The following is a 16336-nucleotide window of genomic DNA, read 5'->3' on the forward strand; positions in this document are numbered from 1 at the left end:
GCCTTACTCAAACAAGTATTGAAAAAAGCCATACAAAGGCAAAACATTATCTTCTACACTATTCTTCTGCCAAACACGGCATTCATCATCAATCACTGACATGACCTTTAAATATTTCCACTATGAGGCAAGAACTGGCCACTTTGTAGCATAATTAATAATCCATGTTGCAATTAAAATGAAAGGATGATGAGATGAAGTGACAGGTCGTGGGTGAGCGGTGGGTCAGCACAGAAAGAATGATTGTGTTGTGAAATGCGTCATTCACACTGTGGAAACTCCAAAGTCCAATGATTCATTTTCCTCCTGCATCGCAACAATTGCAGCTGATTTCATGTATAGACAGGATCAACCTGTTATTCAATAGAACAAATATACACCTGTAAGGTGTGAAAGCAAGCAGCTGTGAAAAAGGCTGTTGATGATGAAGATCAGACACAGCGCTTCGGTTTGCAGCTCCTCGGTCTTAAAGTGTGGCGGTGGAAAAGAGTGAAGCAAGGTGTTACCTAAAAGGACATTTGAATACATCCAGCCTATTTACCCTGGTTAAGAAGATCTGCAAAACTCTCATGCACAGCCCACAACGATTTTTTTTTTTTTTCAGTATTCTGGGAAGACTGCAGGAGAATTTTTCAATTACAGAGTCTCTTTCAAATCTGACAACGTAAAGAATATCTAAAAAAATGACTATATACCAAACTATAGTCCTGTGTGGTGTTTTTTGTTTTTTTTTAACCGGATATTAAAAGGCAAGTGTTTAAAAATATTTAATTGCATTTTGATCACAATCTTCAACGACCATGTCTAATTTAAGATTTTGTTACAGGAACTACCCGGTGCCAGATTTATAGCAAAAGTGATGTTGGTCTTTAGCACAAACAGGTGGCTCCTTCGATGGCGGCTCACCGTACAGGCGGTTTTAGAAAGAGGGTCCATCCTGAACAGTGTCTGTCACCCCCTCCATGATGTCCTGTTCAACAGCAGGAGCTCCTTCAGCAACGGACTCATACCTCCAAAGAACAGTACAGATTTACAGGAAGCCGTCGCTCTATAATGCTTCCCTGTAAATTGTTTTATTTTTACTGCCAAGCCTTTCTCCATGTAAATATTTATTATTTGTTAAGCCTTGTATTAGTAAGTAGTTTCTATTCTATTTCAATGAGACCAAATTTAGAAATTAATTAATTAATTTGCACTGCAGGGAAGCTACACACATGCACACATATATATTTCTGTTTAATACAATAAATAAAATACTGCGCAGCTTTTAAACTGTATATAAAGCTGTCCAAACAGCTGCAGGAATTTCAGTGTTCTGTACATCAATTGTGATACACATCGCTCTTTGGTCTGTGTTAAACTTTGAATTGAACATTGATTGAATCACTCTAGAGTTTAGAAATAAACACGAATAAAGCCTGTACCGGTACTATTTAAATGTTCTCAGTCAGCTTATTGGGTGGTCCGAGGCTTCAGGTGACACCATTCACACTTTCACAATTAGAAAGCACTAACACAATATTAACACCAGGATTTAACATGATCAAACATCACAAGAGCAAACTAATGACCTGTCCATGTCTCCCCTGTGACCCTAAACAGGATATAAGCAGCAGAGAACATGGATGGATCAAACATCAAGAGTGTAAGCCCGATACCCTGTATCAAGGTTTCTGAATCATTCATGGACCATCTTGCAATTTTTTTTCCGCCCCATCATCTCTATTTTTCCTTATTCTTGTCAGCTACCTACTGTCCATACTCAAGTAACTTAAAAATCACAGATAAAATGGAAAGAAATAAATATGTGGTGTATCTGCAGAATTTATTGCTGACAATGTTTGAAGTGCAAGGGCTTGGGGGAGTTTTAAGACACTGGCGTCACAGAGACGCTCACAAATATGTATTGAAGAACTGGAGCAAGTCTCTGTGGATGCTCTTCAGATTTGAGTGTATCATAACAAAAAACTGGACCTGGAGACTGAAATGTACCTTTACAAGACTGTTTACCCTCTACTGCAGCATTTTGTAAGAACCAAGACCGAATCGACTATCGTAGTACTGTGCCGAAGCACCGATTCACTGCGACTGCTGACCGGCGAGTAAACTGGGACGTGAATTACTTCCTTTTCTTTCAAACATTAATAACAACAACTTGCGGCAGTGTGTATGCCCCAGCAGGGCTTCATCAGTGTCTCAATGGCTTACTTAATGGGACATTATTCTTCACAATAGTGATAATGTATTGTGATCATACAGCAGTCACTTAATGCGGCAATATGAAGAACATTATTTGAAGCAATTTAGTTGGTAGACATGCATGCAAGTAAAAATACATTCCAAACAATTTTCAAACACTTCAATCAATATCCAAACAGATTACTGCTGCCCATAAAAAAAAATCCAGCTGTGATGCCTGAGTCACCACCACCAGCAGCAGCAGCACATACACTTTATATGCAATCAAAGAGGCCACAATCAAGAGAGTTCAATTACAATGTCAGAATGGGTCTGTCCAACCCATTTCAGCCACATAATAACACCAATTAACCGCTTGTAAACTGCCAAAATCAACACTGACAAACACAGGAAGGTACATGTGCTGACGTGCTGTGAGAGAGAATGTGCCGTGCTCCACTCACGGACCAATGCGTATCCACATTTGAACATGGACCGTGCACCAGATCGATGGATTCTTGTGTTTTGGCTGGAACAAGTTAAATGGACAACCAACCTCATTGTGCATTTCACCCATGGAGTGATGCGTTGACAGTGAGACAAAGAGACAGGCACAAGCTGATGTGACAGGCATGTGAGACGAACTGAAGATACTTAACATTAGATGGAAAGGAAGGAGGGAGAGTTACAAGTATCTTTAGAACTACACGTATGGCATAAAAGTTCACATTTAAAGCTGTAAAAATAAATAACTTAAAAAGCTACAGGACACTGCCAGCAAACCCTCCAGGAGATTGTTTTTTGTTGGTACACAGTTCTGTTGTCAAAGTAAAATTCCCAGCTGGTTTAGATCTTTCGTCAACAAGATTCCTCTCCCACACAGCCAAAGAGAAGTTCCCACCTCTTCTACATTTCCACTTCAATCCATTAGCAGAACACCTTTTCAGCTTAGAAATCACTTTATAGGACAGTATTTTGCTACTCTAAAAGATGTGTGAATACCCACATCCTCTTGGCAAGCACTTTCTGTCATTCTACTGGAGATCAGCCAAAATGCATGTTTGCACATTTCACAGCGGTCCTTCACCAAAAACAACTTAAAAGTGCAATTGGTTCTCTGCACAGGGCAAGAAACTCAATGCTCTACCCGATTTCACAGCATTCAAAAGCTTGTAAAATGGGAACTTAATACTTATGCATAAAATTGCAATCAACTGACAGGGTTGAAGAGCTGTTGCCATGCAGATATGCTTATTTTATAGAACAATAACACAAGATACAGGCAGCGTCCACCTGCCCCCCCCCCCCCCCGGGATAAAGAGCAGTTTCTTGTTCGTCTGAGGAAGTCCCGGGTGACGTTTATATGGCACTTCTGAAAATATATATGGACCCAACACGCTTAATGTAAATGAGTGTCATTAATGCTGATTGACAGCGAGGAGTAATAAAGAACAAATGAAATGACGTCTAGGGAACCGGTGAGCGTGGAGAAATTGCCGCTAAAAAAAGTATATCAAATGCCAATAATGACGCTCGCCTGTATGCCTGGAATAGAAATGCTGTGCTTTGAAAGCCAGAGTGGACAGGTGTGAGGGGTTGTCAGGTTCAGGAGCTCCGGTTTAGTCAGACAGAACTCGTTTGACACCAGTGAAATGAGCCTCACAAATTCAGTGACCGTCTGAAACCGCGCATTCATTCTCAAGCTCGAATACCGTTTTCTTAACAAGGACGAAGAAGGAGTAAATTTCTAATTCGTGGAATTAAAAAACGCTTTCTGATTACCTCGTGCCCTCCTCAGTGCTCCGCCGCACGTGGGGACAAAGGGAATCCCCCCACGCCTCGCACGCGCCGTTTAACTGAAGGGGGGCGCAGCTGTCAGCGCATGAAAATAATTAGATTCCGTCCTGGAGAGGGTTTTCGGCGTCCTCTGCTGGAATATGTTTCCAAATCCAGACTCTCCGGTCGCTTTTGTTGTTGTTGTTGTTGTTTCTTCAATCTCTTGCTTTAGTATTCACATGATTAAAGGTGTCCACTTTCACCAAGACTGAAACAAATGATTACTATTATATTATTTGTTTTATCTAAACTGGCGCTTTAACCCGACTTATCGCCTGTCCCGGGTCCACATCGCGTCTGCTCCGCTTCCCAGACCGACGGGGTTTGACGTCTGAGGAGGGGGTTGACGGATTTCGCTTGTAATATTCATATGAAAGTCGATGCTCCCCTCTGACCATCCATCCCTCCTCCTCCTCCTCCTCCTCAACAGACGAGGACCGTGGACCAATTGAGAGGCAGAAAGGAGGAGAGAGAGCGGATCAGAGCGAGTCAGTCTGCTGCGGGACCAGAGAGCTGTCAATTCCACGACCAGAAGCTCCACGAACACGCAAGATCCCGGGGGACAGACCAGTCCACACTATTTTGTGGCGTATCAAGAAATGGTTTGTTTGTTTGTTTGTTTTCTGCCTTTGCCAATCTATTCCTAATGTTGTATCCATCCAAAAACAACAACAACAACAACAACAACAACAACAAACATGGACTTGGTTATTGCTTCAATTTGTTTACTGATTTTCTGTCAGTTACATGGAGGTAATTTGGTGGCCACAGGGACTTTTTTCTCCCCCAGTGTTTTTGACAAGATTGCTGAAAGCCTGATTAACAGTTTCAATCAGTGAACACTAAGCAAGGCCATGGCTCGGGGGAGCTGAGGGGGCTTCAGCACCCCCACCCCCCCTCCACCCCCAAGCAAAATCTAATCAAGTAGTTTTAAATGTCTTTTTTTTTTTAAGGAAAACCGTCCTCCAAGCACTTGCTCAGCCCCCCTCTGTAACAATGATCCAATAGCTCAATATCTTTCCAACTGAATTATTTTGGAACTACTTTATTATGAAGTCTTAAATGACCTCCACAGATGAAGTATTGTATAAGAATGTATCACAATTGTATTGCATGATACATGATATTACTATTGTAGTATTAAAAACAGATTGAAGTAAAAAAAAAAAAAACGTATGCAAAACATAATAAACATTTTTATTGTATGATTTATTTTCCAAAAATTCAGTGGGTATCGCTTGTGAAAAATAGTGTGCACCTTTCATTATGAAAGCTGTGTATAATGACACTTAATGATGCCACATGTTGAGCCGCCCCCCAGAAAACATCCTGCTAAGAACATATTCTCAACTGTATAGGCATTTCTACATAACATAGAGATGTGGATGTGAGCAAGAGAAAACACACGGTGAAGATATTTTCCTCCCTTTAATCCTTGTTGTTTCACAGTGTGATTTCTACCAGAGCTATTATTAACTCCTCACCAACAAGAGCTGAACCTATTCCTACAAACTGCTTGTACCTGCTATTTGGAGCACTTTAAAAGTGATTCCATGTAAACACCTTTTTTTTTGCACATGTCAACAAGATGAAAAATAATGCGTGGGGAAAGAAAGCAGTGTTTTTCTCCAATGAGTGCATATTTTGTGCCTTGTGAGTGACTTGTCTTGTCTACGTTTCTTGGAACTCCTGTGATTCTGTGTACACAAAGCTCAGGATGTAACTAAACCCCCCCGACTTCTCTTGAATGGCCATTCTCTGAAATTACAAAAATGAGCATCACAATACAGTGTCGCCACAGATGCCGATACAACCAAGTAAATGCCAAGTGAGCTGAAAATAACAGTGGCAGCGATGCAGGAGAGATTAACCGAGGCTGAAACGTGCCTTGTGTTTCTTGAGGAGAATCCAGAATGGCTGCACACTGATGGAGGAAAGAAAAGCAAACAAATGGAAGTAATGTAGGAGCGACTACAGGCTATGGAAAATCACAGCAAAAGTAATAATGTGAGGTTGCTTGGCCTGAAGGGGACTTTAGTAATGGGACACAGCTGGGCAATTGGGACTTTGTTCTTTTTGAAAATTCCCTTTATGCAATTTAACCACAAAGTCCAAACTCACACAGCCACACGTGCAGGTTCTAACACAGAGAAAGAAGCAGCAGAATATTGACTGTGAATGCTATTTTCTCATTGAACCATTGTAGATATTGATGTCAAGTATCAAGCATGTTTTATGAGCGACAGGACAGGCTCATACACATGGGAGTGCATTGAGCAGACGCCACCTCAGCAGTGGATTTATGCAAATAGAGTGTTCAAAGGTTTGGGAAGACATGAGATGGCGATGCTCTGTAACTACTTTTCTGTCTTTCCTTAATTGCTGCAAACTACTTTGAGGGATTATAATGATGCATCTGTGTGCAGTTACTTGTCATTATTGCTGTCGTTTCTTTCCAGGCTAATAAACACTTTGGTGATGAAAAAGCAAGGACTTGGAAATCACATTCTTAATTTAATGATGAGGTTGTTCTCTCAGCAGTAATATTCATAAAAAGAACTTAGTCATGAATGTTCTCACTGTGTTCAAAGCAGTTGGCCAGTTATTAGTGTGAGGAGCTTTTGGGGGCTTCAGTCAAATCAAGACTGGGTCAAGCTTTTAATTGGATGGAGTTGGAAAAAAGGGGTGCTATTCAACTTGTTGAAATCATAAAAACAAATGTAATATTGCATGTATTTAGATAATCTTGAGAAGTGTCAGAGTACTTCATGCTTGGTTACATCATCTCTGTAACATTACACACACATCTCCATTCAGGCTTGTTGTGAGATCGATGACATATTTATCCGGATGTAAATACACCGCAATGATTTTCCGTCAATAATTCAAATTTAATTCAAGATAATCTATCACCAAAGACACACATATGTTTGAAATTACGCGTGGCTCTATCAATACGAAAAACGTTGAGAGTTTTGATGAGAAAGTGTAATGACGTATATTGCTTGGAGCAAAATAATGACAGCAAATAGCCAGAAACAGTTGGTATAATAACTTCATCAGGATAAAAATTTAAATGAAACAATAAAAAAAGACAAACGTTTAGTTTATCGATCATTCTTCCATTTTATAGCTTTCACTGATTGAAACTTATATCATTTTTTATAGTTTTGTCACTTAAACATAAATGTAAGAGTCCACTTATAGAACGGTATTGGAATTTAAGGTAGATGGGAATCAAACAATTTCTCATTTGGGAAATATAGACTCATATACCAGCTCTCTATCACTCCAGTGTGGATGAAGCAGATATAGACAGTAGATTTTTTCTTTTTTTTTTTCTTTCAAGACAGCTGCAGGATGTATAGTCAATTCTCTGTGTCTGCCATGTTGGATGTTGGGGAACTCTCAAAAACCCCTTACTTTACAGTTAGGATGCTTACTTTAATAATCATTCATATACATTATTCTTCTCCATAGTCTGAACCTTCCAGCGTTTTACTTGCTTAGAGAGGTGTACACAATACCTTAAAACATCGGGATTCTTCCTGTGGTTGCTTGGTATTTTAAAAGACCACACTCATTAAAGTTAATGATGAAACAGTGTTTGCGGGACAACCCAATGAAGCAGCAAACTAGTGTTTTACATTAACTTGCATGAACGGACAACACTGATGTCTCCAAAAAAAGAGAGAGAAAAAAAAAAGCACAATAGGTGTGGTAAAAGCCTCTTTCATTCCATTCCTTGAAATATTGAATTACATTTGATTTATCAACAACAGGTGCGACAACAAGCACAACAGTACAGTAAACTTCCTATTAAGGTCTTTTATTACTAAAGCTTGCTGGTCATTTGTCCACCAGGTCTCTTGGTCATACTAAGTTAATGTTTTGTTATGAAAAAGGACACGCGCTTCCCCACAGTGATCAGCGCAGAAGCACCGACAGACTGGATCTCCCATTGTACTCATACGAGTGTTTCTGATGAATGCGTGTCGTTACAGAGAACAGGACATGTAGCGTAAATTGTGGAGGAGCAGTTGGAAAAAAAAACCTTTGCCAAAGTGGCTGCCAGAACAGGAAGTTCAGGACATTTTGTTTTTGAAATGTAAACCTTGTAAATGCAAATGTAAATAATAAACATGTTTTGAATTAAAGACATAAATCTTGTCTATTTGTCAGATTTGTTGCATCGGCAATGTCCCACATACCTGTGGGTTAGGGTTAGGGTTAGGTTTGTTTTAAAATTGACAACGTATGGAGGAGGAATCAAGTGATAAATGTTGGTTAAAAAAAGGTGTTTCAAAGTAACATGCAGTAGAGGAGTCCAGTCCTCCAGACCCAGCTGCTGCAGTGTTTGCTGCTCTCAGTTTTATGTGGGCTTCTTGGGGAACCTCACACAGTCCTCAAAGTCTTGCTCAGGTTTTCTTTTGACGCTGCTTGAAGCGTCTCTCTCTGTGCAGAGGAGGACGGACCAGAGGACAGATGGACTCTCTTTCATTGGGGGTCTGTCTTTGGTTCTTGGCTGATCGCGGTGGGCTCAACCTTGGATTCATGACTGCTGCTGAAGGTCCACAGAGCTGCAGTAGCTATTCTGTCATTTAATGAGAGAGTTAATTCATTATACAGGGAAAGAAAAGGAGGAAATCAAAGTGGCCTGACACATTTGAGATCTTTCAATTCTCTGTTTCAATTTGACTGAAAAACAATGGTATCATGGAAATCAGTTCATAATTTCCTGTTAATTATTTAATTCACACACACATTCGCACAGCAATTTAGTGTTACTGTATAATTTTTTTATGATCACTTCAAACGCAACATTGCAAATGTTAATAAATGGGTAAACAAGTGTAAAACCTATAAAAGTTTCCCAGTTTGAATGACATTTACATTGTATTGTTGTAATTTAGCTCAACAAACCTCTGCTGATTGTCTAGCCATGCTGCTAGTTGAGAAGCTCCCCTGAAATTGCCCCTCTCTTTTGGCCCCCACTTCACCGGTCTGAACTGGGACCGGATGGTGGTCCGTCTCCTGGAGCTGGGACGACGGCTGCTGGGGTAAGAAGAGGCTGGTTGTTTGCTGGTCTTCATCATGCGCGGGATCGATGTGACACTGAAAGAAGACAAAGAATCACTTCATCAGTCACATTCAATCACTTGTGAGGAGATCATGAAGCCTTTACTGGACAAGAGAGCATGTCTGTTTATTTCCACAAACTTCCTGCCAGTGCAGGTGACTGTGAGCGTGCTGATTTTAAATCATGGAGAGTCTCAATTCAGGCCTGGAAAGTGAGCATGTTTCCTTACTTGGCACTGGGAGGAGCCATAGAAAAGGGGTCCGGCAAGGTGATGAAAGGATGCTGCAGCACCTGATGGGGGGTCAGTCTCTGCGCAGCATCCAGGTGGAGCATGCCTTTCAGCAGGGCCACAAACAGGTCAATGGAAATCATTTCCACCACTTTGCCTGTGGGGCTGTGTGAGGCCAGCGGTCTGAGCTGGAAGCAGAAACGACAGCAGTGGTCAGGTGGCGTCGTCACTGTGCAGGAATCACAGGTGACTTCAGTCACAAAGTACCCTTACGGTCAGAAAGTCTTGGAGGGAGGACACAACCCTGGTCCCGTTGTCCTTCAGTGGACAGTCTCTCTTCTGTAAGTACTCATTATGGCTCTGATCAGACAGCAGGCAGAAAAGAAAAGTTTCACGCTGTGTCAGAGATGTGTGGAGGAAGCATGAGAGAGACTTTGAATGGACAGCACCTTGAGCCTCCAGGAGCCGCTGGAAGCGTCTCTAAGGAAAAACTGTCTGGTCTTGAGTCCCAGGTTGAGCAGCAAGTCTGGAGGCTGCCCCTGGATCTCCACTATGTTCTTCATCTGGAAATACAGCAAACATCACATTGGATCACATGTGGAAATACTGCAATATGACTCCTGTGGAAGTCGTGACAGAGGAGACAGACGAGTCCATTTTTCTTCACTTCTTCCACCCAATTGAAAGCTGACATGCCCAACAGTGCACACCACACTCCATTCTTTACTGTGGGAACCCAGTTAAAATATTAAAGTGACCACATTTTATCATATCATAAATTCTTCCTGTTTCTATTCATTTAACTAAGATAAACTTCACTCATGTTTCAGTGAGCTGAGAAGTGAGATAGGAGACATTTCAATAACCGTGGTTCTAGTAGAGATTTCTGTTCTCGTTACCATTTCATATGTATCCTTTCCATGGTAGAGGAGTGCACCGAGGTACAATGCTGCGGTGATGCAGCCCAGGGACCAAACATCCACAGCTGCATCATAACACAAGCCCAGAATTATCTCTGGAGACCTGAAGGAAGTCAAACAAGCACAAATGGATCAACTACAAACACTGTCCCAACGTTTGTGACAATACAGACGTGTTCCTCTGCATCAGAATCGGTCCAACTTGAAGAGGTTTATTTGCGTTGAGACGTCAGGAGTTACTCACCGATAAGGCAGCGGCTGAATACACTGGCCTTGCAGGGCTTCTGAGTTCAGATGAGCCAGGCTGAAGTCGAACACCTTGACCATGGCAGGCTGTGATTTGTGCTTCACCAACAGCACGTTCTCTAACTTCAGGTTTGCATGGATGATGTTCACAGTCTTCAAATAGTGCAAAGCTATGGCCACCTGGAAGACATGAGTGTGATCAGAGTGGATCATGTTGGTCAAACTCAACGTGTCGCCGTGGAGCAGAACCAAGCTCAACACACCTGCTGGATGATGGGTCTGATGATCTCAAGACCCAAAGAATCGTATTCATTCATGAAATCCAGCAGGTTTGTTTCCACGGGCTCAAACAGCAGACAGGTGAAGTGCCTGTCCTTAAAAACCTGGTACCACCTCACCAGGCGGCTTCTGTCAGGGTGCAGCTGCCTCAGTCTCCTCAGTATGCGGATCTGAGGATTTATGATCAACTCTCTTTAACTGCAGCTCTTCTTTTACAAACTGCTTAAAGGGGGAAATGAAAGCATTGTGGAACCTACCTCTGCCTGAGCATGTTGGGAATGATTCTTGATCATTTTGATCATCACAGGCTTTGAGTCCCTGATCCTGGAGCATTTGACCAGCTGTCCTATGGCCCCCTGTCTCAGGACACTCTTCACTATGAAGAAGTTGTTTTTTGAGGCGAGAATGCTCCCGGGGGCCGACTGGCAGGTCTTCTTAGGAGGGTCAAACAAGGGCTGTGCAGGCATGTTGACAGAGAGCAAGCTGCTGCTGGGAACTCAAAGCTGAGGACGCACAAAAGAACCACATATATTTAGTCTCAATATAAGAGCAGCACCGACTTCAAGTTACGTCACATATGCAACTCACTCCATCCGTTATTACTCTTTAAGAGGAAATTACAGAAGAAACTGGAGAATTTGAGCTGTTATTTCTACACTCATAACATGTAAAACTAAAACCCTTCAACTATTTGTAAATCTTTCTTTGTGATCATAATGATGACCTCCTGTTGAAACAAGAAAAACATATTTTGGAATATTGACACATCTCGATAATTCTTTAGTGTTGGTTTCCATGACATACAAGCATCAATTAAGCACAACAAAACCAAAACGTTTGAGGGTTTCATAACTTTTAAAAACACACAACTTTTCACAGTTGGAATTATACTTCATGAAATGCACGTTGTTGATTATTTCAAAGATATATCAGGATGAATGTCTACTTCCTGCATTCTGTGGACTCACCCAGGCAGCTCTCGTATTTTTAATACTACGGTATATTTTCTGCAAACTCAACTCAACTGGACTTCACAGAGGTTTCGTTCACGTATAAAGTTGTCAGCAGATGAAAGTGTCGTCACTCTGAGTGAATCCTGCACACAAGTCACGTGAGTGACAACTTCCATCATGTTTCCATGATGATACGTGTTGTGACTCTACCTCCATGATGAAAACAAATCATGAAAACGTTTCTTACAGGCCACATAAAGAGCATTTTATCAGCACAACAATCATCAAATGCTCAATAAAAAAAAAACATTTACAAAAACTTGATTTGACACTGGAAATGAAGAAGGAAACTATAAATACAAGTGCAACTGGAAAAAAACTTTACCGTTGTTGAAATGATAATGATTCTGCTTATAAAAACTGAAAAGTTTCAAGAAACTTTAGTTTATTAAAAGTGATCATTAAAGCCGCTGGTTGAAAACACTAGGAAAACTTAAATGTTGTGAATTAAACAGATTTTATCTGTTTTTTTTGTACTTTTCGGGATTTATCAGTGAAACAAGTGAAGAATGAAAAAAAAAAAAAGTTTAAGATAATTTAGTTGATGTGCAACAACGTCTAAAACAACAATCCATTAATTAGTTTTAATTTATGGGAAAAGATTACATTAATGGACTTCAAGTCAGAAAATAGTGCAACTTACCAGCGTTTGTGTGATGATCGGAGTATGCTTCTCTCCAGAGAGCCAACAAAAGTAAGTTTCGTGAGTGTTAAAGTTGTCCATTTCAGGTTGTAAGAAGGTAAATGTGTAACACTTCTGGGGTAGTTACAGTTCACTAGGGTCAGTGCTCGGTGAGACTACTGGAGCAGTGATTGGTGTAAGTACCTTAATGACCACATACCAGAGATTAGGTTTATCTTGCCGCCCAATTAGTTTTAAATGAAGAGAGGAAAAGGCGGTTGCCATACAGTAACTTTTTGATTTTAGCCTTTTATTTGGCTTTGAAAGGATACTATTTTCAACCTCATTTATTATTTGTCTTAGTCTCAAGTTTCATTGACTAAATGTGTGTGAATTAACAAAGTACAATTTTAACAAAGTCAAGTTCTTTGGTTTAATGGTCTCGTTCAAATTTTATTGCTCCCTTAAAGTTTCAACCATTTCTTGTTTTGTTGTTATGAACCCCAAAAAAGATCATTACAATTCAAATGACACCATTTCAATATTACATGTAGTGGTAAAATGCACAAAACTCAAAATAATTCAGAATAAGACTGAGCAACTTGTAAATCACAAGTAAATGTCTATTTTCCTTTAACTGAGAATGTTTTGATTGTCCGGAATGGTTAATCCTGTGTTTCAGAGAGTCCACTGACTCTTTATTAGTTCACAATATTCAGTCCAAACCTTAATGGTCTACCTTATCAACAAAATAATATGCATAAATAAATCAAATGATACATCAGGTAGTTTAAAATACTAACCGCGTCATTCTGGGCTCTTTCAACTTCATGCAGGTGAGACTTCTCTGCAGGTGGGACCTCTTTAATTGTTTTACATTTTAATAAAAAAGCCTAGTGTGAAATTTAATCATGGATTCAGTTATCTTTTGTCTGCCGCAGAGCCGAACAGGCTTTGGGACCTTCATGGACAAAACCTCAATATAACTGTCCCTCCATGATACAATCAAAGCACACCAATGTCACTGTGACAGGAATAAACCATGGATGTGTTGTGTGACCCACAGTTTACCACCGTCACAACTGAAAGCTGATGCAGTTTAATCAGTCTTAAAGTGCAACGTGACATTATAACTTTATTTTAAGTATTTTTTCCAATGTTATTTAAGAACACAGAGCAGGACACGGGTGATTATAATTCTAAAATAATTCTGAGTATCATCAAGCAGAATAATGTAGCGAACAGAGTGATGTAAAGTAATCTTAATTACTGGGGGGAATGTTCATTTTAATTATCTGAATTTTACAGCCAAGGTTCAGGTCCAGCTCATCATAGATGTTTCTGTCTGAAGTTAACTTCGTTCTTGTGGAAAGCATCTTTTGTCAATACATAACCCAGGTAGTTAATTTGTGACTGGTACCAGGGTAATTGGTGCCTGTCTGTCAGTTGCTTGCTGGAGTAAAACAAAGGTCAGGAACTTCAGTTTTTTTGGGTGTTGAGTGTATAGCAGCTGGAGAATGTCCCATATGTTTCCAGAATGTTCATGAGTTTTTGGAACCAGTAGAAGGATTTTCAATGAATACAAAAATGTCGCCTGCATATAAGCAAATTCAATTTCCAACATTAGTTCGTGTCCTGCCTATCAGATCATTATCCTCTGTGATAACCTGCTCTGACATTTCCCTTGACTTTAAACTGAAGAAAGCACACCACTGGCAGCCGCTGAATCGCTTTTTGGATACTTGAAAGTGTAGTTTTAAAGTAACACACTTTACTTTTACTGAGATTTAATACTGTCTAAAAAAGCACCCCCTTTTTTTTTTTTATTCCTTTGCTCTTGAGTTCATGCTATCTCTACTTTTGACTGCAATACATTAAAATAATCTGTGTATCTGGTGAAGAGACTTGGTGAGGATACATACTGGACAGGTCGCCAGTGGTGGCTGGATTATATTCTGACTTTGTCACTTGGCCTGACATTGAGATATTCAGATTATACTCCAGGTTTTCTCAAATATGATTTGATCAATGTGGAGACATAATTTAGTTAAAAAACGTTATTTCTCTAAAGCTACTCAACGTGCATACATTAAATAACAATGCTATACACACAACTTATCAGCCCCTAAATTGATGCAAAGATGTCGATATGACTTTTCAAATCTTACTGGACAATTAACTAACAAAAGCTACTAGCATTATAAACAAGGGTAGATGTGATGATATCTCAGGCTTGAGCACCACTAAAATACTAACAGAGGAGGTATTTATACACTGATGGCTGAAACTGACCAAGTGACATGGTGAATCAAAGACATGCAATACAAATATCATGCAAACCCTATTTGCTGTTTTGTATGGTCTTATTTTTAGAAGAGAGGATTTAATCGGTATGGATCAATAAGCAATACGGAGCTTCTCTTTTAGGGTCAGTATTTGCTACAAGCATTCCTTCCCACAGACTGCATCTTTCCTCTACAGGCATCCATGAAGGAAGACAACCAATTCTTACAGGCCAGCTCAGTACGGTTGCATATGTATTCATAAATTGTATAATGCACACGCTCACATATGCATTATGTTACAAAGACTCATTTGGAAACATTAACAAGCATATGCATTCATGTAAATGTGTGTCGGCATACATAGAATCCAGAGTTAACCTCAAGCACTTTTCGTGTCAATCTGGTCCTACAAACCTGCAGTGAACAAGGGAGAGGGACAGAGGCAGCATCCTGAAGCTCGCATTGGGTTATTATTTCAATCAGTGGACAATTTGTTGACAGGTCCAGGGGCACACAGTGACACACAAAGAATTGAGTGGAGCAGGCAAACGACTGCACTCCATGCATGAAATGATGCTTTTCAGAAAATCCACATCTCACAAACACACAACGAGCCAATCATTTCTTCTTTTTGCTTCCACTTTTCCCCAGAAGCAAGTTTGATTAAGGCAAGCTGAAAACATGCTTACACATGCATGTACACATGCGACGTTTAGTCAACAACCGACTTTTAAGCTCTTGCTTTGTTTTTATAGAATCCAGGCAAATAGATTCTGATTGTCGTGTGTGTCTGAAATCAGTCTGCTATTTACACCAATAATCACGATGGAAATACGAACTTGTCATGTAGAGCCCAAGTTTGAGACGGTATGTGCAATCCATCAAGAGCATAAACACCTAATGAAACATTTACAATAACATCTTAGTCCATATATGTTTAACTCCATAAATGTCAGGGTTTTCTCTAAGGGAAATAGCATCACTGAAAAACAAACTTTCCAGGTTTGTGTGCTGCAGAATAAAAGGTCACAAACAACTACAGTTGTCTTCCAATTGCTTACATCCAAAAGAGGATGGAACCAACTACAAAACCAACCTAAAACTTTTAGTAACAATACCTGAAACATCTTTAGTAACAATACGTGAAACACGTATCTGTACCTGAAATGTGTTTTGGTCCTCAACAAAGTTGGGCATAACATTACGTATGCTGCACTACATTAGAATGGACACATTCAAAAATAAAATACCTTCTTATTTGGAATCTTTATTTATTTATTTATTATTATTAATGCAAAACTCATCTTGTGATTGGAAACATATGACAAACCACGACAATTTAAAAACCGTATACTGGCCCTCTCACTTTCAGTTTCTTGCAAGAATTTGGAACACAAGGCTATATTTCTCCTGTTGATTTGATAAAGGCGATATTGTCTGTGATGTGAATTATTTACTTCTTTTTCGTCCTTGATTTTACAGGATAATTTAACAGGATAAATCTCAATTCAAGATTTCCTTTCAAATCAGATTTATTTGCCGCACAACAGATGATTTCACAAATTTGAAGTAATGTCTTCTTAAATTTATTGTTATCTTATATTTATACCCCTTTTTGCAGCGTTAGATGATAGCACGATCAGCATAC

The sequence above is a fragment of the Blennius ocellaris genome (assembly GCF_963422515.1).
Source record: "Blennius ocellaris genome assembly, chromosome: 12".
NCBI classification, from domain to species: Eukaryota; Metazoa; Chordata; class Actinopteri; order Blenniiformes; family Blenniidae; genus Blennius; species Blennius ocellaris.